The following is a 25,635-nucleotide window of genomic DNA, read 5'->3' on the forward strand; positions in this document are numbered from 1 at the left end:
ATGGCGTGATACATTTAATGCAATGAAACAGAAGGGCCTTGAACCAAGAATACTGTATCCAGCACGACTATCATTTAAATATAAAGGAGGGATTCAACAATTCCCAGACAAGCAAAAGTTGAGGGTATTTGCCTTCCACAAACCACCTCTACGGGATATTTTAAAGGGACTGCTCTAGATGGAAGCACTACTAAGGCTAAATAGATGTCACCAGAGAAAGTAAAATCACAGCAAAGAAAGCAGACCAACCAAATACTAACCAAAGGCAAAAAATAAAATAAACTACCCATAAAAGCAGTTAAAGGAAACACAAAAGAGCACGGAATAAAACAACCAACATATAAAGAATGGAGGAGGAGGAATAAGAAGGGAGAGAAATAATGAATCACCAGACAGTGTTTATAACAGCTCAATAAGCGAGTTAAGTTAGACAGTAAGATACTAAAGAAGATAACCTTGAACCTTAGGTAACCACGAATCTAAAGCCTGCAATGGCAATAAGTACAAATCTTTCAATAGTCACGCTGAATGTAAATGGACTGAATGCACCAATCAAAAGACACAGAGTAATAGAATGGATGAAAAAGCAAAACCCATCTATATGCTGCTGCTTACAAGAGAACCACCTCAAACCCAAAGACATGTACAGAGTAAAAGTCAAGGGATGGAAAAAGACATTTCATGCAAACAACAGGGAGAAAAAAAGCAGGTGTTGCAGTACTAGTACGAGACAAAATAGACTTCAAAACAAAGAAAGTAACAGGAGATAAAGAAGGACATTACATAATGATAAAGGGGTCAGTTCAACAGGAGGATATAACTATTATAAATATATATGCTCCCAACACAGGATAACCAGCATGTGTGAAACAAATACTAACAGAACTAAAGGAGGAAATAGAATGCAATGCATTCATTTTAGGACACTTCAACAGGCCACTCACTCCAAAGGATAGATCCACCAGACAGAAAATAAGTTAGGACACAGAGGCACTGAGAGGAACAGGCCAAGGAAGAAACACAAAAGTTGAACAAACCAATTACGAGCAAAGAAATTGAAGCAGTAATCAAAAAACTACCCAAGAAAAAAACCCCTGGACCAGATGGATTTACCTCAGAATTTTATTAGACATACAGAGAAGACATAATACCCATTCTCCTTAAAGTTTTCCAAAAAAAGAGAAGAGGAGGGAATACTCCCAAACTCCTTTTATGAAGCCAACATCACCCTAATACCAAACCCAGGCAAAGAAAATTACAGACTAAAAAGAAAATTACAGATCAATATCCCTGATGAACGTAGATGCAAAAATACTCAATAAAATATTAGCAAACCAAATTCAAAAATATATCAAAAGGATCATACAGCACGACCAAGTGCAATTCATCCCAGGTATGCAAGGATGGTACAACATTTGAAAATCCACCACATGAACAAAAAGGACAAAAACCACATGATCATCTCCATAGATGCTGAAAAAGCATTCAACAAAATTCAACATCCATTCATGATAAAAACTCTCAGCAAAATGGGTATAGAGGGCAAGTACCTCAACATAATAAAGGCCATATATGATAAACCCACAACGAACATCATACTGAACAGTGAGAAGCTGAAACCTTTTCACTGACATCGGGAACAAGACAGGGATGCCCACTATCCCCACTGTTATTCAACATAGTACTGGAGGTCCTAGCAATGGCAATTAGACAAAACAAAGAAATACAAGGAATCCAGATTGGTAAAGAAGAAGTTAAACTGTCACTATTTGTAAATGACATGATATTGTACATAAAAAACCCTAAAGACTCCACTCCAGAACTACCAGAACTGATATGAGAAAACAACAAAGTTGCAGGATACAAAATTAACATACAGAAATCTGCCACTTTCCTATACTATCAATGAACCAATAGAAAGAGAAATCAGGAAAACAATTCCATTCACAATTGCCTCAAAAAGAATAAAATCCCTAGGAATAAACCTAACCAAAGAAATGAAAGACCTATACCCTGAAATCTATAAGACACTCTTAAGAGAAATTAAGGAGGACACTAACAAATGGAAATTCATCCCATACTCTTGGCCAAGAAGAATTAATATCGTCAAATGGCCATCCTGCCCAAAGCAATATACAGATTCCATGCTATCCCTATCAAACTACCAACAGCATTCTTCAATGAACTGGAACAAATAGTTCAAAAATTCATATGGAAACACCAAAGACCCCAAATAGCTAAAGCAATCCTGAGACGGAAGAATAAAGTGGGGGGGATCTCACTCCCCAACTTCAAGCTCTACTACAAAGCTTGTCTAGTAATCAAGACAATTTGGTACTGGCACAAGAACAGAGCCACAGACCAATGGAAAAGAATAGAGACTCCAAACATATATGGTCAACTAATATTTGACAAAGGGGCCATGGACATACAATGGGGCAATGACAGTCTCTTCAACAGATGGTGCTGGCAAAACTGGACAGCTACATGTAAGAGAATGAAACTGGATCACTGTCTAACCCCATATGCAAAAGTAAATTCGAAATGGATCAAAGACCTGAATGCAAGTCATGAAACCATAAAACTCTTAGAAAAAAACATAGGCAAAATCTCTTGGACATAAACATTAGTGACTTCTTCATGAACATATCTCCCGGGCAAGGAAAACAAAAGCAAAAATGAACAAGTGGGACTACATCAAGTTGAAAACCTTCTGTACATCAAAGGACACCATCAATAGAAAAAAAAAGGTACCCTACAGCATGGGAGAATATATTCGTAAATGACAGATCTGAAAAAGGCTTGACATCCAAAAGACATGAAGAGCTCATGCACCTCAACAAACAAAAAGCAAATAATCCAATTAAAAAATGGGCAGAGGAGTCAAACAGAGAATTCTCCGAAGAAGAAATTCAGATGGCCAACGGACACATGAAAAGATGCTCCACATCGCTAGTTATCAGAGAAATGCAAATTAAAGCCACAATGAGATATCACCTCACACCAGTAAGGATGGCTACCATCCAAAAGACAAACAACAACAAATGTTGGCAAGGTTGTGGAGAAAGGGGAAACCCCCTACAGTGCTGGTGGGAATGTAAATTAGTTCAACCACTGTGGAAAGCGCTATGGAGGTTCTTCAAAATGCTCAAAATAGACTTACCATTTGACCCAGGAATTCCACTTCTAGGAATTTACCCTAAGAATGCAGCAGCCCAGTTTGAAAAAGACAGATGCACCCCTATGTTTATCGCAGTGCTATTTACAATAGCCAAGAAATGGAAGCAACCTAAGTGTCCATCAGTAGATGAATGGATAAAGAAGTTGTGGTACATACACACAATGGAATATTACTCAGCCATAAGAAGAAAACAAATTCTACCATTTGCAACAACATGGATGGAGGTATAGGGTATTACGCTCAGTGAAATAAGCCAAGCGGAGAAAGACAAATACCAAATGATTTTGCTCAAATATGGAGTATAACAACAAAGAAAAACTGAAGGAACAAAACAGCAGTCGAATCAAAGAACCCAAGAAGGGACTAACAGTTACCAAGGGGAAAGGGACTGGGGAGAATGGGACGGTAGGGAGGGATAAGGGTGGGGAAGAAGAAAGGGGGTATTATGATTAGCATGTATAATGTGGGGGGTGGGGGAAAGGGGAGGGCTGTGAAACACAGAGAAGACAAGTAGTGATTCTACAACATCTTACTACGCTGATGGATAGTGACTGTAACGGGGGGTTTGTGGGGGGGAATTAGTGAAGGGGAGAGCCGAGTAAACATAATGTTCTCCATGTAATTGTAGATTAATGATAACAGCAACAACAAGTAAAAGTAAATACATAATATGTATTTATGTTTCAGCCCTTAGATAAATGGTAGCATATACTACAAAGAAAAAAAAATTACATATATTTTGTAGCTCTTGGAAGAAAAGAAGGTCTATCAAACCTCTAAGATATGAGGTGAGGGTCTGTCTTGCCAATAGGTTTCAGATGCTACGGATTCAATGTGACCAAAGAAATGACAGCAGTAACATGCTTTGGGGTGAAAGTGCTTATTACTCGGTTTGTTATCACAGCGGTCGACCACTAGCATTTCTGCCTCCTTCCAGAGCACTGGGTGGAGCTCTCCATATAGTGTAATAATAGCTCATTGCTTAAAGGCATGGAAGCAGTAGCCTAACAACAGGCCAGTTACATCATCAGGTGGTTTAAGTTCAGTGAGGATCCTGGCCATAGGAACCTTAACTTCCCCACACTCCACACCTGTGCATAAAATGAGAGTTCCTGTGGCCAGGATTCTCACCTGGCCATGGTTGAATAGCTCACTGCACACCTGTGGGCAATACATGGCTGCTGACTCTATACAAAGAGCTCCGCCCACTGCTCTGCACGCAACACGGTGGCAGGGCTGCAAGGCTGCTGGAGAACAGAGAAGAGGCTGGAGTGGTGGCAGCGCCGAGGAAAGAGGCCCAGAGGGCAGCTGTGCGGGACGACTGTGCAGAGAGGCCCGGAGAACGGCTGTGAGGACAGAGGGGCCCAGAGGTTGGCTGTGTGGACAAAGGGGCCCAGAGGCAGAGACTGGCTTGCTGCATACAGACTCACTCTGAGTTAATGGGATTCTACTGACTGACCTGCCACCTGGAAATAAAGTTGGGTATAACCCTTTCACCCCAAAGAACATTTTGCTGTCATTTTCTTTGGTCACACTGAATCCATAGCGACTGCCCTGGGTCTGAAACCCTTTGGCAAGACACCACCCCTGAAGGATTCTCGCCCTACAATCTACATGCTCTCAATCGTCCTCAATGGTCCCTGTGCGAGAAAGCTGGGGCAGTGTAACCAGATTCCACAACAGCAACAGGCGATAAAAACAACTTAGAGATTAACAAAAATTAAGATACAACAAGATTTTGACACAGATAACAAAAATGATAATAATCCTCAAGTCAGAGGAGGTTCCTAATCCACAAATGACCTTAGAGGCGATAAGACACATGTTTTAATGACAACAACATAGGCAAATCTTGTCCATCAGGTAGGATGCATGCAAGAGAGTGGTCCTGTGATAAAACTGTAGCAGAAAGGGGGTCCCCCTTCCAGGTCTAGTATACCATACTTTTACTCCTTTCCCCGTCGGGGTTACTGAAGGGTCTATATATAGTGCTACTGGAGGTACATGCACTGGCCATAATGATAAAACAAACTGCCCGCTAAGTATCTCCTACCTTCTGGCCTTTCAGGATATACTACTGTGACCTTTGGGGACCACTCTGCGGTCGTTCCAGGAATAGACAGGAGGCCAGCTTCCAGGCCTTGTCCCCAAGGTGCCAGGAGAGCCAGCCATCGTTGGTCCATGTGTTGAATGGTCCTAGGCCAGGTCCACTCAATGGAGTCTCTGGGGTTCAGTGAAGTTGGTGTTGGCAGCAAGATATTATTCTGGTGGCCAAACCTCAGCTTCAGTGATTCTTCCTTGGTTTGTACTTGCAGTTGCATAGGGGAGGCAGCCATAGGTGTTAACACGTTTATGAGGTTCAGGTCTCCTTTTTGGGGGGTCTCTCGTTCAAATGCCATGGCACGGTACATAAGCAGACTGACCATCCCCACAGACTATTGGTATCTGACTTTAGTCCGAATTTTGACAAGCCACTGTGCCTCTCCATCATGCCTGCCACGGTAGGACTGTATGGCATATGAAACTTTCATTTGATTCCCAGCTGTGGCACCCATTCTTGCAGTGTATGTCCAGTAAAATGGGTGTCCTGATCACTCTCAATTACCTGTGGTGGGCCATAGGCGGCAAAGACACTCTAGGCTTCTTTTGGTCGTCTGCTGGTGTGCATAATGGGTAGGAAAAGCAACCACAAGTCCAGCAGCTGTGTCCACACAAGTCATGGCATAACGATATCCTTCTGACACAGGTAGGGGCCCAATATAGTCTATCTGCCACCTGACGAGGGGTATAGCCCTCTTAGTTATTTTCCCATGTTGCTGTGGAACTTGGTGTAAGTCCCTTTTGAAGCACACGACACACTCCGGCCGGGCTCTACTAACTTCTTCAAAGTAAAAAGACAAGCCCCACTGACGGGCTACAACCCACATTGTCTTTTGCCTCACATGCAACAAACACTGATGTAACCACTGGGCTACATCAGAAGCAGGCTTTCCTTCTAACCAATGTATCAGGGCCAATTGATCTGCTTCATCATTTCCTGGGGATGCCAGTGGCAAATGACCTGTCACACGGTAAACTGTAATTATTTTAGTCTGAGCACAGGTCCATAAGTCTTGCCACAATTCTTGTCCCCAAATGGGTCGGTGAACAGCCAGGCCGTTGGCATGATACAGGGTCAAGATCTGATAGGCAGCCCAGCTGTCAGTGCAGACAACTATAGTGGAGGCCTCCTGGCTGATGACAAGCCACATGGCCCACAGCTCTGCCTGTTGGCTGCTCTTCCCTTCACCATCTTCCATCCATATTGTCTCAGTCTTAGGATGGAAAGCTATGGCCCTCTATTTTGGGGCCTGCCCACAGCTGGAGCTGTCTGTGTATCATGCATCTTTGGGCATAGAGGCTCTTCCCGCCCGATAAGGACTTTTGGCTACTAATGGTTCAAAAGCAAGTTCTTCCTGCTTTTCACTGGTATATGTCACCGGCCTCAATAAGCGTTGGGAAATCTTCACTCAAGGGGCTACTAGAGAGGGCACTACGTTGCTGTAGGTAAGCACCCCACTTGGCCAGTGTGGGCATTTGTGCCACACCACTCCTTTTCTTGTCTTTTGGGTCCAGTGTCACACCCACGCCAGGTGGGAGAGTTGGTTATTGACTTTATCGGGTCCATTCCAGTGATGGGTTCTGTAGCCAGCAAGGCATGATATACGGCAGCCAGTTGTTTTTCTATCAAAGTGTATCGTGCCTCTTCCCCTTTCCAGAGTTGTGACCAGAATCCAATAGGTTGGTAAGTTCCTTCAAGCCGCTGCCAGAGACACCGTCTTCAGTCACATGCGCAGCCAGTTCACAGGGCCTTGATGGGTCTATCACACTCCAGGCCTGAACGGCCTTGACTGCCCATTTGGCTGTAGTAGAGGCAGATGCACAAGTCTCATCCTAGTCCCACCTGATGCCCTTTCATACCAACTGGTATAAGGGCTTCAGAATTTGTGCCAAGTGCAGGATAAACTCTCCAGTAGCCTAGAAGATCCAGAAACTCCTACAGCAATGCTACAGTTGTAGGGGTAGGAAAAGCCTGGACTTTACCTTAACTGCTTCTGGTATAACTTGGGTCTCACCCAACTAGATGACACCCAAGAATCTGATAGACAAACCAGGTCCCTGAACCTTTGTACTGTTCACAGCCCATTCTTTCTCCTGTAGATGTTGCAGGAGTTTACATGCTACACCTTCTAGATCAGAAAGAGAATCGGATGTGAACATGACATCATCAATATAATGATACAGCCGCAGCAATGGCAGTTTCTCCCATGTAGTCACGTCCTGGGCTACAAGTCCGTGACAGATGGTGGGGCTCTGGAGGTATCCCTGTGGAAGCATGGTGATAGTCCATTGCCATCCTTCCTACATGAAGGCAAACTGTTCCTGACTTTCCTGCTCAATGTCAATGGAAAAGAAGGCATTAGCAAGATCTGCCACATAATGGTATGTTCCTAGTTCATGTCCGAGGGTATCCATCAGGCGTGCAATAGAGAGGACAGCAGCATGCATAGGGGGTATGACTTTATTCAATTTTCTCTAATCCACAATCACATGCCAGGAGCCATCTGGCTTTTTTACTGGCCACACTGGGGAATTGAAAGGACTATGGGTGGGCTTTATAATACCCACCTTTTCGAGCTCCTGGATAGTTTCTCCAATCTCTTTACATCCTCCAGGCAGTTTGTACTGTTTGATATTAGTCACCTGCCAAGGCACAGGCAGAGCTATGAGAAGGTGCCTACCATGTCCCCTCAGAACTGTCTTCCCCACACATACTACCAGTCTGAACTCACCTGCAGTGGTCTGCAACCATACACCCTGCAGGATATCAATCCCCAAAATATACTCAGGGATAGGAGATATATACCCACTATACTCTTTTTGGGGTAGACACCCTTTTCCCCAAGGGATTTGGGCCTGTTTCATTCAGCCTTATCCCTATATCCATCTATGATTCTGGGGTCTCAGGAAAACTGCTCAAGGTTATCATGAATCAGTGCACATTCAGCCCCTGTGTCTGCCAGAGCCAGGACACATTGTATGTTCACTTCACTGGGGACCAATGGATAGCTATTTCAACATGTGGCCTCCTGTTCCCCCTGGTCCTTCAGGGTAGATACATCGACCTTCCCCTCAGTCAAACCATGTTCCCCAATCGTCTTCCTGTGTGGGCTCGAGTGAGGTTGTCGCCCTCTCCAGCAGGAAGTCTTGCAAACACACAGTTCGGACTTGTGGCTCTGGCTTTTACCTCTGCCTCTTTGGTCTTAATAGCTGGAACTGCTGCTCTGTTTTCAGATGTTGCCATAGGTCTAGTAAGACCTAATTTGACTTTCCATCTAATTTCCTTTCATCTGCTCCTGCCGGTATTAAACCAACCCACATCTGCGTCCTCGTAACCTTCATGAGATCCTTTAAGTTCTTCTTGTGAGTAGAAGACCTTATTTCTCTCCGTTTTCTCATTGCTTCAACCTCTCCTCAGTCGGCTACTGTACGTGTTACCTTGCTTATGCGCTGGCCATAGTGAGGGGAAAGAATGGCCACTAGAGACTCAAAGACAGATGTGGGAGGTGTTAGAAGCACAGTATTTCTCAACCCAGTAGTGAAAATCTCTTCATATGGGCCATAATTCTCTGGACTACACATGGCATTTCTTATGCTTAGCTCTCATAACACCTGTTGGAGCTCAGCATACATCTGCCATCTAACAGGAGAGGATGGTAGATCACCCTGATTGGGCCACACAGGACGAAGTGCAGCTATAAGCCAATCGAGGAGGGAGTGATTCTCTGGGGTCTGATGTGCATTTCATAATCGCTGCCAGCTTTCCCATCTCTGATCTCAACAGAACAATTTCATCCACCCCTAAGTCCCACAGACATAGGAGCCAAGCTGATACTGACTCTGAGGGCTTCTGCCTAAACCAGAACCCCAAATCCACCAGCTCCGCCTGACTATAGGGGTGGAGCACAGAGTGCTCCACGAGGGGACTGCTCCTCTCCTAAGGGAACTTTCAACTGCTGGGTATTTTCTTTACAACTACTGGGTGTGCTTTCAATACGGGAGGGGGCAGTGCCTCTGACACCATCCCTTCATCCTTTCCCAGCTCCTCTGTTTCTGGGGCTGATGGCACCTTTCTCTCCCCTGCCCCAAGTGCCTCCTCTGCCACAACCTTTAGCTTTTCTACCGTGCCTCACAGCAACGCTAGCTCAGTCTTCAGAAGCTCTTACCTTCACCTTAATTCTCCGCATCTGGCATTCTCGTGCCACCTCCTCCTGTGCTTCCCTCAGATAATCCACTGCCTGCCCCCTCCTAGGGGTAGCCTGCTGAAGCACCCCTCCCATAAGAGAAGCCTTTCTTTCTCCTTAGTAGTCAATGAACACTGTGGACTTCGCCACTTGTCTTGTCAAAGGCTTTCAGGCCCTGGAAAGTTCGCTGTGTGGGCCAGTTGGGGTTCTTATGGCCAGGATTCTCACGGAACTTAAACCACCTGATGATGTAACTGGCCTGTTGCTAGGCTACCTTTATGGAATAAGCTATTATTGCACTATATAGAAAGCTCGGCTCAGAAGCTCGGTAATAAACCTTTTCACCCCAAAAGAACGTTTGCTGTCATCTCCTTTGGTCACACTGTGTCCTGCAATGGGTTTCAAGCCCCAGAAAGTAGCTATGATTTTTTCATTTGTAGTATTTTTAAACTCATGGGTATGAACACACTTGTTGTATCATGATCCACTTCAATTATTATTATTACTATGATCAAATCACCACATCTTTGGCCACTGAGTGCTACTTCAGGATGGCTCCTATGTCCTTTCCCCCCCTGCTTTATTAGGCATAATTCACATGGTATAAATTTAAGGTATGTCACATGTTGATTTCCTGTGCCCTACTGAAATTCATTAGAGAATGTTAATAAATAAAATTCATGATTTAAAAAACTGGTAAAGGAATGCATCAAGCACTTGCTCTGCCTTTAGTATAAGTTAGTACTTTGTAGTAACCAAATGGTTATGAGGGGAATTTTCTTTTTACTGAAATGTTTCAGTTAGTAAACAGAAGGGCTGACAAAGTACAGTACCACTGCTTTGCCACCTCCAATGAAAAAAATGCATCTATGAAATGATAACTAATTTTGAAAATAGCACAAAAAGACATATACCTCCCCGTGTGAAGCACACAGTCAATATAAAGAATCTCCACACCTAGCCACCAATCAGTTGAAATAAAGGGATAGAGGAACATAGAAAATGATACCAGGGGGATACATTCATGAATATCCAAGCTGTTGAAAGCTCTATAGGAAAAAAGACATGGTTTCTTTAACAACAAAAAAACTGCAAGAAGACAAAGAGCTAGTGAGAAAACCTACAGATCAAAAGATACTTAAGAGATATAATCAGTCACTATGTATGGACCCTATATGAATTCTAATCAAACTTACAAGATGAACAACAACAAAAACACATGTGTGAATACTGAATTTGATGATACAGATGAAATGACAGAATGTCTAGGATTTGCTTAAAAATAATCTAAGGCAGGGTAGGTGAGTGGATAGATGATGTGAAATGGATCTGATGGTACATTGATAATTGCTGGAGCTGGGGTGAAGAAAAGGAGGATGATCTTTAAGTACATTTGACCATGGATTTTATTGTGGTAAACTGCAAATACTGTCTTATTTTTGTATTTGATTTGAAGCATATCTTAATACCCAGGGTTATCCTTTCATGCTATTTTCTTCCTTTAAATACAAATTTAAAAAATGCAACTAAAACTGTTTTGAAAAAAGCACAACACTTAAAATACATAATTCTTCTATAAAGATGTTGTAACCACACACACACATGCGTGCACACAATCTGGCCTCCTGTATTTGCTAAAATGTTGATGACACAGCTATAAAAACTTAATTTTTAGAAAATAACTTTGCTTCAAAGCAGTAGCAGCTGTCATCCTTAAACATGTCAAACATTTAAAAAAACTTACTTTAAACTATGTAAGTTCCTCATAACAATGTTTAAAAAGATTCCTTAAAACCAAGATGGCTCTATAAAATTTGCCAAATCACAAAAATAGAATAAGCAATTTCAAAGATACCAGGTGTTTGGACTTAACTACAATTTTACACAAAATGATACATAATCATTTTTAAGTGTGCACTGAGTTTTAGTTTATCGAACATCACACACTGTCAACCCATGGGCTATAACTGACTTGCAGGCAAGTTGTCTGGCCTGCATGGTCCAACAGTTAAAAATCAGGAGGTTTCACAAAAAAAAATCCTTTATTTTGACAGTGCCACACACGTCAATAGCTGGAGCACAGCAGCAGCTACCTCTTCTAGGAAGGACATGGCGCTCTACTTTCACCATACCTGCTTTTTATTTATTAATTTAATTTATTTATTTATGAAGGTATCAAGGTTTCACAAGAAAAACAATGTGGTTATTACAGTCACTCTTATTATCGAGTCCCCACATACCCCACTGCAGTCACTGTCCATCAGTATAATAAGATGCCACAGAGTCCCAATTTGTTTTCTCTGAGCTACACTGTCTTCCCCGTAACCCCATACACACCATGTGCACCAATCATGATACCCCAAAATCCCCTTCTCCCTCCCTCCCTCCCTCCCCTCCACTTCGGTAACTGCTAGTCCCTTTCTTGGAGTCTGAGATAGTCTGCGGCTATTTTGTTCCTTCACTTTTGCTTGAAATACACATGAAGATAGCATCTCAGAAACAAGCCACCATGAAAAGAAGAGAGAGAGATCTATGAAGTTAGAGAAGCTTTCTGAACCAAGCTCCTCTGTAGAAGTTCAGGAAAACTAAATTGACATTAGAATGAGCAGAAAATTTTCCACAAATGAGGGAAATCATTTGGTATTTGTCTTTCTCTGTGACTTATTTCACTGAGCACAGTACCCTCTAGCTCCAACCTTGCTGTTGCAAATGGTAGGATTTGTTTTCTTCTTATGGCTGAATAGTATTCCATAGTATTTCATATCCATACCTCCCTTCTTTGCAGATACATGTCTGGTCTTCTTAGGCATTTGAGATTGTGATTATTAGATATGACCTAAAATCATTTATGGGAGGTTTTCTCTTAATTTTTAACAAAGTACTAGAGCAGAAAAAACAATTTATCTATGAGAGCCAATATTACTCAGTTTTGCACATTAAAAATGCAAAATAAATCAGCATTCATATTCTTACACCACAGAAATAAAATTGCTTTTCTTTGACAGAGTAGTATAAGGCTTACCTTCAGATCAAGGCTGCTAAGGCTTACAACATCATCAGCTTTCTCTCTTCATTTTCTTTTCTATAAGAAAAAAATGGTTTCATTTTTACATAGAAGGGATGCATGTTACCCATTAGACTGCATACAACTAGTAAAATTACTTTTAAAAAAATAGCCTTTGGGGAGCCAGGATGGCGGCGTGAGTAGAGCAGTGGAAATCTCCTCCCAAAAACACATAGAGCTATGAAATTATAACAAAGAAAAATCTTCCTAAAATAGAGACCACAGGACACAGGACAACATCCAGACCACATCCACACCTGCAAGAACCCAGCGCCTTGCGAAGGGGGTAAGATACAAGCCCCGGCCCGGCGGGACCCGAGCGCCCCTTCCCCCAGTTCCCGGCGGGTGGAGAGAAACCGGAGCGGTTTTTTTTTTTTTTTTTGGCGAGCGCTTTTTGGAAGCCTTAGAGGGACGGGCCCCCGTTGCTGGGGAGGCAGGGTGGCGGGACCGGTGAGCAGGTGCCTGGGAACGGCGCCGGAGGACAAAGAATATCCTGCGTTTCTCCCTGCGGGACCGGCGGGCGGGTGCCTGAGACCGGTGCCGGAGGACGGAGGAGGTCGCGCGTTTTTCCCCCTTTTTTTTTTCTCTTTTTGGCGAGCGCTTTTTGGAAGCCTTGAAGGGACGGGGACCCCAGTGCTAGGGAGGCAGGGTGGCGGGACTGGTGAGCGGGTGCCTGGGACCGGCGCCTGAGGACAAAGAATATCCCACGTTTTTCCCTGCGGGACCGGTGGGCGGGTGCCTGAGACCGGCGCTTGAGGACAGAGGAAATCGCGCGTTTTTCCCCTTTTTTTTTTCTCTTTTCTGCGAGTGCTTTATGGAAGCCTAAAAGGGACAGGGACCCCGGTGCTAGGGAGGCAGGGCGGTGGGACTGGTGAGCGGGTACCTGGGACCGGCACGTGAGGACAAAGAATATCCTGCGTTTTTCCCTGTGGGACCTGTGGGTGGGTGCCTGAGACTGGCACCTGAGGACGGAAGAAATCGCGCGTTTTTCCCTTTTTTTCTCTTTTTGGGGAGTGCTTTTTGGAAGCCTTGAAGGTACAGGGACCCCGGTGCTAGGGAGGCAGGGCGGCGGGACTGGTGAGCGGGTGCCTGGGACCAGTGCCTGAGGACAAAGAATATTGAGCGTTCATTCCATGCGGGACCAGTGGGTGGGTGCTTTTTGGAAGCCTTGAAAGGACAGGGACCCTGGTGCTAGGGAGACAGGGCAGCAGGACCAGTGAGCGGGTGCCAGGGACCGGCACCTGAGGACAAAAAAAAAAAAAAAAAAAAATCGCTTGTTTTTTCCTTTTTTTTTTTTTTTCTTTCTTTCTGTTCCCTCTCTCATTGTTGCTGTTGTTGTTTTGGTTTGGACAGGGCTTTTTGGAAGTCTTAAAGGGGCAGGACAGGTCACTTAGACCAGAGGCAGGGAATCTGGGGATCTCTGGGCACTCTAACCCCCTGGGCAGCAGGGAGCACAGAGGCCCCTTACGGAGATAAATAGCCTCCTGGCCGCTCCCCCTCCAACGGGGCTCCACCATTTTGGAGGAACAGCCCCAGCCAGGCCAAGCCCACAGCAACAGCGGAGATAAACCCCAAAGCAACTGGGCAGGAAGCAGAAGCCCTGTCTGCGCACAGCTGCCCAGCACAAGCAACTAGAGGTCGCTATTCTCCCAGGAAAAGGCTACAAACCAACAAGAAGGGAAGCTCTTCCAGTGGTCACTTGTACCAGCTCTGCAAACTATCTCTATCACCATGAAAAGGCAAAACTACAGGCAGACAAAGATCACAGAGACAACACCTGAGAAGGAGACAGACCTAACTAGTCCTCCTGAAAAAGAATTCAAAATAAAAATCATGAACATGCTGACAGAGATGCAGAGAAAAATGCAAGAGCAATGGGACGAGATGAAGAGAAAAATGCAAGAGCAGTGGGATGAGATGCAGAGAAAAATGCAAGAGCAGTGGGATGAAGTCCGGAAGGAGATCACAGATGTCAGGAAAGAGATCACAGAAGTGAAACAATCCCTGGAAGGATTTATAAGCAGAATGGATAAGATGCAAGAGGCCATTGAAGGAATAGAAGCCAGAGAACAGGAACGTATAGAAGCTGACATAGAGAGAGATAAAAGGATCTCCAGGAATGAAACAACACTAAGAGAAATATGTGACCAATACAAAAGGAAAAACATTCGTATTATAGGGATACCAGAAGAGGAAGAAAGAGGAAAAGGGATAGAAAGTGTCTTTGAAGAAATAATTTCTGAAAACTTCCCCAAACTGGGGGAGGAAATAATCGAACAGACCATGGAATTACACAGAACCCCCAACAGAAAGGATCCAAGGAGGACAACACCAAGACACATAATAATTAAAATGGCAAGGATCAAGGACAAGGAAAGAGTTTTAAAGGCAGCTAGAGAGAAAAAGGTCACCTATAAAGGAAAACCAATCAGGCTAACATCAGACTTCTCAACAGAAACCCTACAGGCCAGAAGAGAATGGCATGATATACTTAATGCAATGAAACAGAAGGGCCTTGAACCAAGGATACTGTATCCAGCACGACTATCATTGAAATATGATGGTGGGATCAAACAATTCCCAGACAAGCAAAAGCTGAGGGAATTTGCTTCCCACAAACCACCTCTACAGGGCATCCTACAGGGACTGCTCTAGATGGGAGCACCCCTAAAAAGAGCACAGAACAAAACACACAACATATGAAGAATGGAGGAGGAGGAATAAGAAGGGAGAGAAGAAAAGAATCTCCAGACAGTGTATATAACAGCTCAATAAGCGAGCTAAGTTAGGCAGTAAGATACTAAAGAAGCTAACCTTGAACCTTTGGTAACCACGAATCTAAAGCCTGCAATGGCAATAAGTACATATCTCTCAATAGTCACCCTAAATGTAAATGGACTTAATGCACCAATAAAAAGACATAGAGTAATAGAATGGATAAAAAAGCAAGACCCATCTATATGCTGCTTACAAGAAACTCACCTTAAACCCAAAGATAAGCATAGACTAAAAGTCAAGGGATGGAAAAACATATTTCAGGCAAACAACAGTGAGAAGAAAGCAGGGGTTGCAGTACTAATATCAGACAAAATAGACTTCAAAACAAAGAAAGTAACAAGAGATAAAGAAGGACACTACATAATGATGAAGGGCTCAGTCCAACAAGAGGATATAACCATTCTAAATATATATGCACCCAATACAGGAGCACCAGCATATGTGAAGCAAATACTAACAGAACTAAAGAGGGAAATAGACTGCAATGCATTCATTGTAGGAGACTTCAACACACCACTCACCCCAAAGGATAGATCCACCGGGCAGAAAATAAGTAAAGACACACAGGCACTGAACAACACACTAGAACAGATGGACCTAATAGACATCTATAGAACTCTACATCCAAAAGCAACAGGATATACATTCTTCTCAAGTGCACATGGAACATTCTCCAGAATAGACCACATACTAGTTCACAAAAAGAGCCTCAGTAAATTCCAAAATATTGAAATTCTACCAACCAATTTTTCAGACCACAAAGGTATGAAAGTAGAAATAAATTCTACAAAGAAAACAAAAAGGCTCACAAACACATGGAGGCTTAACAACATGCTACTAAATAATCAATGGATCAATGAACAAATCAAAATAGAGATCAAGGAATATATAGAACCAAATGACAACAACAACACTAAGCCCCAACTTCTGTGGGATGCAGCGAAAGCAGTCTTAAGAAGAAAGTATATAGCAATCCAGGCACACTTGAAGAAGGAAGAACAATCCCAAATGAATAGTCTAACATCACAATTATTAAAACTGGAAAAAGAAGAACAAAGGAGGCCTAAAGTCAGCAGAAGGAGGGACATAATAAAGATCAGAGAAGAAATAAACAAAATTGAGAAGAATAAAACAATAGCAAAAATCAACAAAACCAAGAGCTGGTTCTTTGAGAAAATAAACAAAATAGATAAGCCTCTAGCCCAACTTATTAAGAGAAAAAGAGAGTCAACACAAATCAACATAATCAGAAATGAGAATGGAAAAATCACGACAGACTCCACAGAAATACAAAGAATTATTAAAGACTACTATGAAAACCTATATGCCAACAAGCTGGAAAACCTAGAAGAAATGGACAACTTCCTAGAAAAATACAACCACCCAAGACTGACCAAGGAAGAAACACAAAAGTTAAACAAACCAATTACAAGCAAAGAAATTGAAACAGTAATCAAAAAACTACCCAAGAACAAAACTCCGGGGCCGGACGGATTTACCTTGGAATTTTATCAGACACACAGAGAAGACATAATACCCATTCTCCTTAAAGTGTTCCACAAAATGGAAGAAGAGGGAATACTCCCAAACTCATTCTATGAAGCCAACATAACCCTAATACCAAAACCAGGAAAAGACCCCACCAAAAAAGAAAATTACAGACCAATATCCCTGATGAATGTAGATGCAAAAATACTCATAAAATATTAGCAAACAGAATTCAACAGTATATCAAAAGGATCATACACCATGACCAAGTGGGGTTCATCCCAGGGATGCAAGGATGGTACAACATTCGAAAATCCATCAACATCATCCACCACATCAACAAAAAGAAAGACAAAAACCACATGATCATCTCCATAGATGCTGAAAAAGCATTTCACAAAATTCAACATCCATTCATGATAAAAACTCTCAGCAAAATGGGAATAGAGGGCAAGTACCTCAACATAATAAAGGCCATATATGATAAACCCACAGCCAGCATTATACTGAACAGCGAGAAGCTGAAAGCATTTCCACTGAGATCGGGAACCAGACAGGGATGCCCACTCTCCCCACTGTTATTTAACATAGTACTGGAGGTCCTAGCCATGGCAATCAGACAAAACAAAGAAATACAAGGAATCCAGATTGGTAAAGAAGAAGTTAAACTGTCACTATTTGCAGATGATATGATACTGTACATAAAAAACCCTATCAAGACTCCACTCCAAAACTACTAGAACTGATATCGGAATACAGGAAAGTTGCAGGATACAAAATTAACACACAGAAATCTGTAGCTTTCCTATACACTAACAATGAATCAATAGAAAGAGAAATCAGGAAAACAATTCCATTCACCATTGCATCAAAAAGAATAAAATACCTAGGAATAAACCTAACCAAAGAAGTGAAAGACTTATACTCTGAAAACTACAAGTCACTCTTAAGAGAAATTAAAGGGGACACTAATAAATGGAAAATCATCCCATGCTCATGGCTAGGAAGAATTAATATCGTCAAAATGGCCATCCTGCCCAAAGCAATATACAGATTTGATGCAATCCCTCTCAAATTACCAGCAACATTCTTCAATAAATTGGAACAAATAATTCAAAAATTCATATGGAAACACCAAAGACCCCGAATAGCCAAAGCAATCCTGAAAAAGAAGAATAAAGTAGGGGGGATCTCACTCCCCAACTTCAAGCTCTACTACAAAGCTATAGTAATCAAGACAATTTGGTACTGGCACAAGAACAGAGCCACAGACCAGTGGAACAGATTAGAGACCCCAGAAATTTACCCAAACATATATGGTCAATTAATATTTGATAAAGGAGCCATGGACATACAATGGCAAAATGACAGTCTCTTCAACAGATGGTGCTGGCAAAACTGGACAGCTACATGTAGGAGAATGAAACTGGACCATTGTCTAACCCCATATACAAAGGTAAACTCAAAATGGATCAAAGACCTGAATGTAAGTCACGAAACCATTAAACTCTTGGAAAAAAACATAGGCAAAAACCTCTTAGACATAAACATGAGTGATCTCTTCTTGAACATATCTCCCCGGGCAAGGAAAACAACAGCAAAAATGAGCAAGTGGGACTACATTAAGCTGAAAAGCTTCTGTACAGCGAAAGACACCATCAATAGAACAAAAAGGAACCCTACAGTATAGGAGAATATATTTGAAAATGACAGATTCGATAAAGGCTTGACGTCCAGAACATATAAAGAGCTCACACGCCTCAACAAACAAAAAACAAATAACCCAATTAAAAAATGGGCAGAGGAACTGAACAGACAGTTCTCCAAAAAAGAAATACAGACGGCCAAGAGACACATGAAAAGATGCTCCACATCACTAATTATCAGAGAAATGCAAATTAAAACTACAATGAGGTATCACCTCACACCAGTAAGGATAGGTGCCATCCAAAAGACAAACAACAACAAATGTTGGTGAGGCTGTGGAGAAAGGGGAACCCTCCTACACTGCTGGTGGGAATGTAAATTAGTTCAACCATTGTGGAAAGCAGTATGGAGGTGCATCAAAATGCTCAAAACAGACCTACCATTTCACCCAGGAATTCCACTCCTAGGAATTTACCCTAAGAACGCAGCAATCAAGTTTGAGAAAGACAGATGCACTCCTATGTTTATCGCAGCACTATTTACAATAGCCAAGAATTGGAAGCAACCTAAATGTCCATCGGTAGATGAATGGATAAAGAAGTTGTGGTATATATACACAATGGAATACTACTCAGCCATAAGAAGTGGAAAAATCCAACCATTTGCAGCAACATGGATGGAGCTGGAGAGTATTATGCTCAGTGAAATAAGCCAAGCGGAGAAAGAGAAATACCAAATGATTTCACTCATCTGAGGAGTATAGGAACAAAGGAAAAACTGAAGGAACAAAACAGCAGCAGAATTACAGAACCCAAAAATGGACTAACAGGTACCAAAGGGAAAGGAACTGGGGAGGATGGGTGGGCAGGGAGGGATAAGGGGGGGGAAAAAAAAGGGGGGTATTAAGATTAGCATGCATGGGGGGGAGGGAGCAAGGGGAGGGTGTGCTGCACAACACAGAGAGGACAAGTAGCGACTCTACAACATTTTGCTAAGCTGATGGACAGTAACCGTAATGTGGTTGTTAGGGGGGACCTGATATAGGGGAGAGCATAGTAAACATACTATTCTTCATGTAAGTGTAGATTAAAAATTAAAAAAAAAAAAAAAAAAAGAAAGAAAGAAAGAAAAGGGGGATTACTCCTTAACAGGATAAAACTATTGGTAAATCAAAGATCAACGCATGCTTTAAATATCCTTAATGTTGATCACTTAAAGGGTGTCAGATGATCAGCTATGGAGGTACTCTTTTCTGATAATATTCCTTTCTCTTAATTAAAAAAAAAAAAAGCAGTTACTGTGTGCTGACCTCCAATGAGTTCTGCACAGTGGTATAGAGGGCATGTCAAAGTGTGGGCAAAGGGTCTGTTTGTTTCTACGCAGAAGATCAAGGCCTAGCTTGGATACCCAGAAAATGAACTAAGATACGATATGAGGAGGAGCTTCCGGCATCAGCACTCTCTGGAGGACTTGTGCCGGGGGATGATCATCAAAAAGCCTCCACAGGGATCCGGACGATGCTGCGGTTGTGGCTGCATCCAGCCCACCGTCTCCTGGACTTGCCATAAGAAGGAGGAGGGAGATGTCTAGGCTGGCATGTGCATACAGTGAGACAACGAATTTGACCGTATCTGTACTGTTGGAACTCAACCAGGAGTTGGGAGGGGTGCAAGTTGTAGCACTCCAAAATCTCATGACTATAGACTATCTATGGTTAAAAGAACATATGGGATGTGAACAGATCCCAGAAATGGGCTGCTTTGTCTGATGGTTCAAGTACAGTTGGACAATATCCATCATATCATAGATAAATTTTCACAAATGCCTAGGGTGCCTAAATGGTTTTCTTGGCTTCACTGGAGATGGATGGTAATTATAGATTTGCTTTGTTTATGTCACCGTATTCCTATTATGTTAATATGTGTGTGCAAATTAGTTAGTAGTTTAAAACCTATACATACTTAAGGTACTATACAAGAAGATATGTCAAAGAAATAATCAATCCTCCCAAGTTTCCTTCATATGCTACATCTATAGCTTTTCTTCTTCCTTCCTAATTACAACCCTTAAATAGAATTCGTGCCTCATATCGAATTTACCGAGTATCATAATTCCTCCAGGTGGTAAAGATACCTCGAGACAAGTGCTGGGCATAGAAGCCACAGGGCATAAATCTGCAAAGAAATAAAAAGCTAACCTTTGCAAACAATATGGCTTCTCTCTCACTTACCAACTTTACATTTCCCTGTATGGCCCCGGAAGATGACTGGTTAGCCAGAGACGGGTAAGATTCCTTAAGAGAGGAACAACCTAAGACAGGCACAGTCGCAGGGGGGCCATCAGGTGAGAATTTGGGGATCAACAGAGGTGAGGCTCAGAACCTCACCCCCCCTGCTTTGAGAGAAATCTTCTGCATCCGTGGATGTCTTGCTGCCCTTGTCTAGCCTGGATTAATACTTAGTCCATAGGCACACACCTGATCATCTGATCATCTACATTTGCCTTCTTACAGCACTAAACTATGTTTTCTACCTTTATCTTGCATCTACCTACCACTTCAGCATTTTATTAAAAATAAAAATAATAATAATAATAGGAGAAATGTGCGATCAACATATAAATCAAGTACAAAAATCAAACGAATATTCATATTTGACCTGATTGTTTATAGGTCATATTGCATGATCAAAACCGAAAGTTTCTGTGATGACTGCCCTTGTACTGTTCACCATGTAAGAATTTATTCACTATGTAAGAATTCGTTCACCATGTAAGAACTTGTTCGTTATGCTTCAGAAGATTGGAGACTGACGAGAATTAGGCTTGAGATGGATTAATGATTGTACATTGAGCGTTGACCCCCCTATACTGAATTTTATTGTTGTTAACAACCATTTGATCAATAAATATGAGAGATGCCCTCTCAAAAAAAAAAAAATAGCCTTTGCCTGTATTCATAAGAAAATTATTTGGAATGCTCATAAATTATCTTTAGCATACATACTGTCTAAAGAGCCCCCTGACCAAATCATGTGTTTGTGAAGTGATTCCACCCTATTAAATAATTTACTTATGTAAAGTTTGTAAGAACACAACTCTTAAGTCAAGGATTGTTAGAAAAAAAGTAAAATATGTTTTACACATAATGGGAAACAAGTTTTTTTTTTTAAAGGAACATATATATTTTTCCCATGGGGACAGTTATCTTTACCATAAAACTTTTCTCATGGCCCAAAGTAAGATTTGTTGTTTGAAGCAGGATTTATCGGCTGGAAGATGAATACACACAATCCTGGCATACCTTCCAGGAACGATTTATCCCTTGATAAATCTAGTAGAAGCAAAACTGCATATTTAGCTAGTAGAAGCAAAAACTGCATAGATAGCTTTAACTTCTGGTCTTTAACCAATATTGAAGAAGAGTCCTTAAGTAACACTTCTTTCTCTCACATCTCAAAATAACTCTTCAGATTACTTGTGGTACAGCCTAGTTCTTAATGAACTCTCAAAACTGATGAGCCAGGGCTCCCTTCCAAGTCCTGGTTCACCCTGAGGAGAAACTGGTAAGAGTGCAATCAAAATTGAGCAGGATCAGAACAATGGAGAAAAAAGGCAAGATAAAGTCCAGATGGAAGTGGGGAAAATACATGAAGATGGCATCTCAGAAACAAGCCACCATGAAAAGAAGAGAGAGAGATCTATGAAGTTAGAGAAGCTATCTGAACCAAGCTCCTTTGTAAAAGTTCAGGAAAACTAAATTCACATTAGAATGAGCAGAAACTTCTGCAAGTCAAAGCCAATACAAAATCACCCTAAGAAAAAAGAGAATAAAGGCAGAATAATATCCCTACAGGGAAAGCGCCTCAGAAGGAAATGCTCAAGGCTGCAAAGCAAAACTATAACATACAATTTCAAATTTAACTAAAAGACATTAAGAAAAAGATAAGATGGTAAAGAACAAGACAAGTCGATTGGAAGAAACTAAAAAATGAGGAAATCTTTACTGATCTTAAGGTCATGTTCAGAAGATGCAGAAAAGTATGAATAATTTGATCCTAATTTTGAAAGCAAACTAAGCAAAAACCCCGCATCTCTTATTTGTGAGGCTATGTAAATAATTCTCTAAGCAAAACAGAGAAGGGTACATATAATGTTGCTGACATGGATTAAAGTAGAGGTTGGGGGGATGGAAAGACTTAGAGGAGACGAGAGGAAAGGAAGACACCTCGAGGCAAAAAGAAGAGTGCACTAAGGGAAAAAGCACATACATGATAATATTTATACATTTACATAAAATCATATATGTGCATGGACATATGTATGAAGAAATTTAACAAATTTTAAAACATCCTATATTTTCTTTCAAATTTTTTAAGGTTTTGCTTTTCATATTTATATATTCAATCCATCTAGAATTTACTTTTGTATGTATGTGCTATGGGGTAACACAGTCAATTGCCCCCATCCCAATACCACTTACTGACAGCACCATTCCTTCATAGTGCTTATGATACAGTAAGTCCTCATATATATGTAGATCAGTGACTGGGCTCTCTATTTTGTTGCATCAGTTATTTGTCTATACCTGCAACCACATTATGCTGTGTAATTACTGTACCCTTGGAGTTGTCTTAATAGCCAATACAGTACATCATATGTTCCCTGACTTGTATCCTACTTTCACTGTTCAGGGTTTTCTACTTTTCAACATGAAGTGTAAAATGAGATCTATTATACTCTAACGTGATTTATCAGAACTGCACTGAATTTATTAATTAATTTGGGCAGAACTGACATTTTTATGCTATTAAGTCTTTTCTTGAATGACTAGGGTATAATCATTTAAGTAGGTGTCCTTTGTTCTTTACTAATGCTTTCTAATTTTTCCCATAAAAGACTCACAGATCTTTTATTAGGTTTATTCCTAATTTTTAAAATTGTTTTTATTTCAATAAAGGCATCTTTAAAATTACTGTTTTAAATAAAATTTAACTGTTTACTGCTAGACTATATACATTCTACTTTTTTCTTTTTATAGCTTTTATAGCCAGTAACCTTGCTTGAATTCCTGTTAGTTCTAATAGCTGCTACTGCTATTCTTTGGATATTCTATGTAGACAATCATATTGTCTCTAAGTAATGAAATCATACTATCTCTTTTAATTTGCTACCACTTGTTTTCCTGTCTTACTGTGTTGGCTAGGAGTACTAGTACAATTCTAAATAGATATGGTGACAGCAGTCATCACTTTACCACTATGTATGCTGTTTATGGCAGGTCTCAGGCTAAGGAAGTTCTTTTCCATTCTTGGTTTGTCAAGAATTTTATCATGATTGCTGTTGATTTTAAAATTTTCTACTCTTGCTTTTTCTGTTTTCTTTGGTTTACTCCATTGTTGTTTTTTTAATCTCTTGAGTTATATGCTTAATTTTTGCTTTTTCTTTCTTAAACTATGTATTTAAAAGTTACACATCTTCCTTTAAGTACTTCTTAACTGCATTCCAAGGTTTTAACACATGAACCATCCTTTGTCATGGGAGACCTCTACAAAAGTGTTTTTGCCAGATAACTTCCCTGAAATGTAGGAGGAAAATGTTAGAACTTCTATTTTTATGCATTTCTTAATCCTAAAAAGAAGCTGTATAGTGTTTAATATACAGATGAGTTCATCATCACTCATAATACAAGGTTAAAGACAACAGCAATCTACTCAGATCCAATAAAAAGTCAGCCTCAAACTGTGAATTTATCATGGCTATTTGAAATAAAGATTTATGGCCACTATCATTAACCTTACCCTAAATGAGTACTGTGCTTTGAGATATTAGCTAATAATGGTGCTACATACATAAAAGTTACAAATAAATATATCAGGGGTACTTGATCTAAATATGTTTGCTGGTATGTTTGAAAAATCAAGTTTGGAGACAATTCTCCACTAAAGATTTTAAGTTTAGGTTCGTAAACCAGTAAAGGGAAGGGACCAAGATGAAAGTTTCAAAGGAAAATGCAGAATTGAAGGCAGGATATTCTTGCTGTGAATGTTTTACTGACCAACTAGTGTATATAATTGGTATAAGAGTAAAGAAATATTGTACAGGACTCCCTGACAGATATATAAATTAAACACAAAAGAACAGAATACAAATTAAATATGCATTGATGAATCCACTAGCACATCAATACATATAGACAAGTATAGTTTGGCAAACTAGAAACAGTCATTTTTTGCTATGTTCCCCAAATAAGGAAAGCAGGAGACTCATGCTTTATTTGTACATCATTTATATGAGTAGTAAGAATAGGTAATGAGTTTTTAATTATAAAAAGAATCAATTCTCCAGTGTTACTTTGCACAAAGTTGATGCCTCTGTACAGTCTCATTCTAAAAACAATTCACTCCTTCTATACTAAGATGATTAATAAGAGAAAATCCATTCAATATACTTATTATCTGCAATGAGTTTTACATTTTCAAACAAGAAAAAAGCCATTAGAGTACCTACAAAAAAAAAGCTTCATATTTCATGATATAGTCTCCTAATTTTAACACTGGTAGGAACAAGAGAAAGGATTGCATAGAGCTGAAGATAAAGAGATCTGGAACTTTTCAAAATCTGTTTCATATTTAACTGAAAGAAAAAGTTCAGCTTGTTTGCAGAAAAAATTAAATAGGCTGCTAAAGATGGCAAAAGAAACTCTGTACCTCAACATATTCCGAGAACTACAGAAAACTGAGCTGTATACCAGGCTGAAAGACAGCCCATGAGTGAATTCCCTCTAATGACTTGAAATAAAAACCCATTATCTACTCATCAAAGTGAAGTCCCAATGGGGGCCAGGTGTTAAAAATGTGAAGGAGCTACCTCTCTGAACGGAATATCTGTTAAGAGACAATTCAAACAATAAATAGAGAGTAACTAGTAAAATGAAACACTAGATAGATAAAAAACAATTCTTTCCATAGTTTTAGAGTTAAAGTAGCCTCATTAGTCATTCAATTGTAGAAACAAGAGGGAGGGTATACAAACATCAAGGTATAGGTTCCGGTCACTTTCAGAATCTTTACAAAATAGTCATTCAATTGTAGAAACAAGAGGGAGGGTATACAAACATCAAGGTATAGGTTCTGGTCACTTTCAGAATCTTTACAAAAGGGAGAGACCCTTTATAAAGTTAAGATTATTTAAGC

General features: G+C 40.8%; 1 protein-coding gene across 2 annotated transcripts in view; it reads right to left on the reverse strand.

The window, feature by feature from the left end:
- The window catches only part of LOC140847800 (neuroepithelial cell-transforming gene 1 protein-like), a 77,721-nt gene that overhangs the window by 26,227 nt on the left and 25,859 nt on the right, over positions 1 to 25,635 (reverse strand). For both annotated transcript variants that reach the window (XM_073229155.1, XM_073229154.1), the window contains exon 2: positions 12,488 to 12,547. The gene's annotated coding sequence lies outside the window, so the exon portion shown is untranslated. The remainder of the gene's footprint in view (positions 1 to 12,487; positions 12,548 to 25,635) is intronic.

Source organism: Manis javanica, chromosome 2, assembly GCF_040802235.1.
Source record: "Manis javanica isolate MJ-LG chromosome 2, MJ_LKY, whole genome shotgun sequence".
Lineage (NCBI taxonomy): Eukaryota > Metazoa > Chordata > Mammalia > Pholidota > Manidae > Manis > Manis javanica.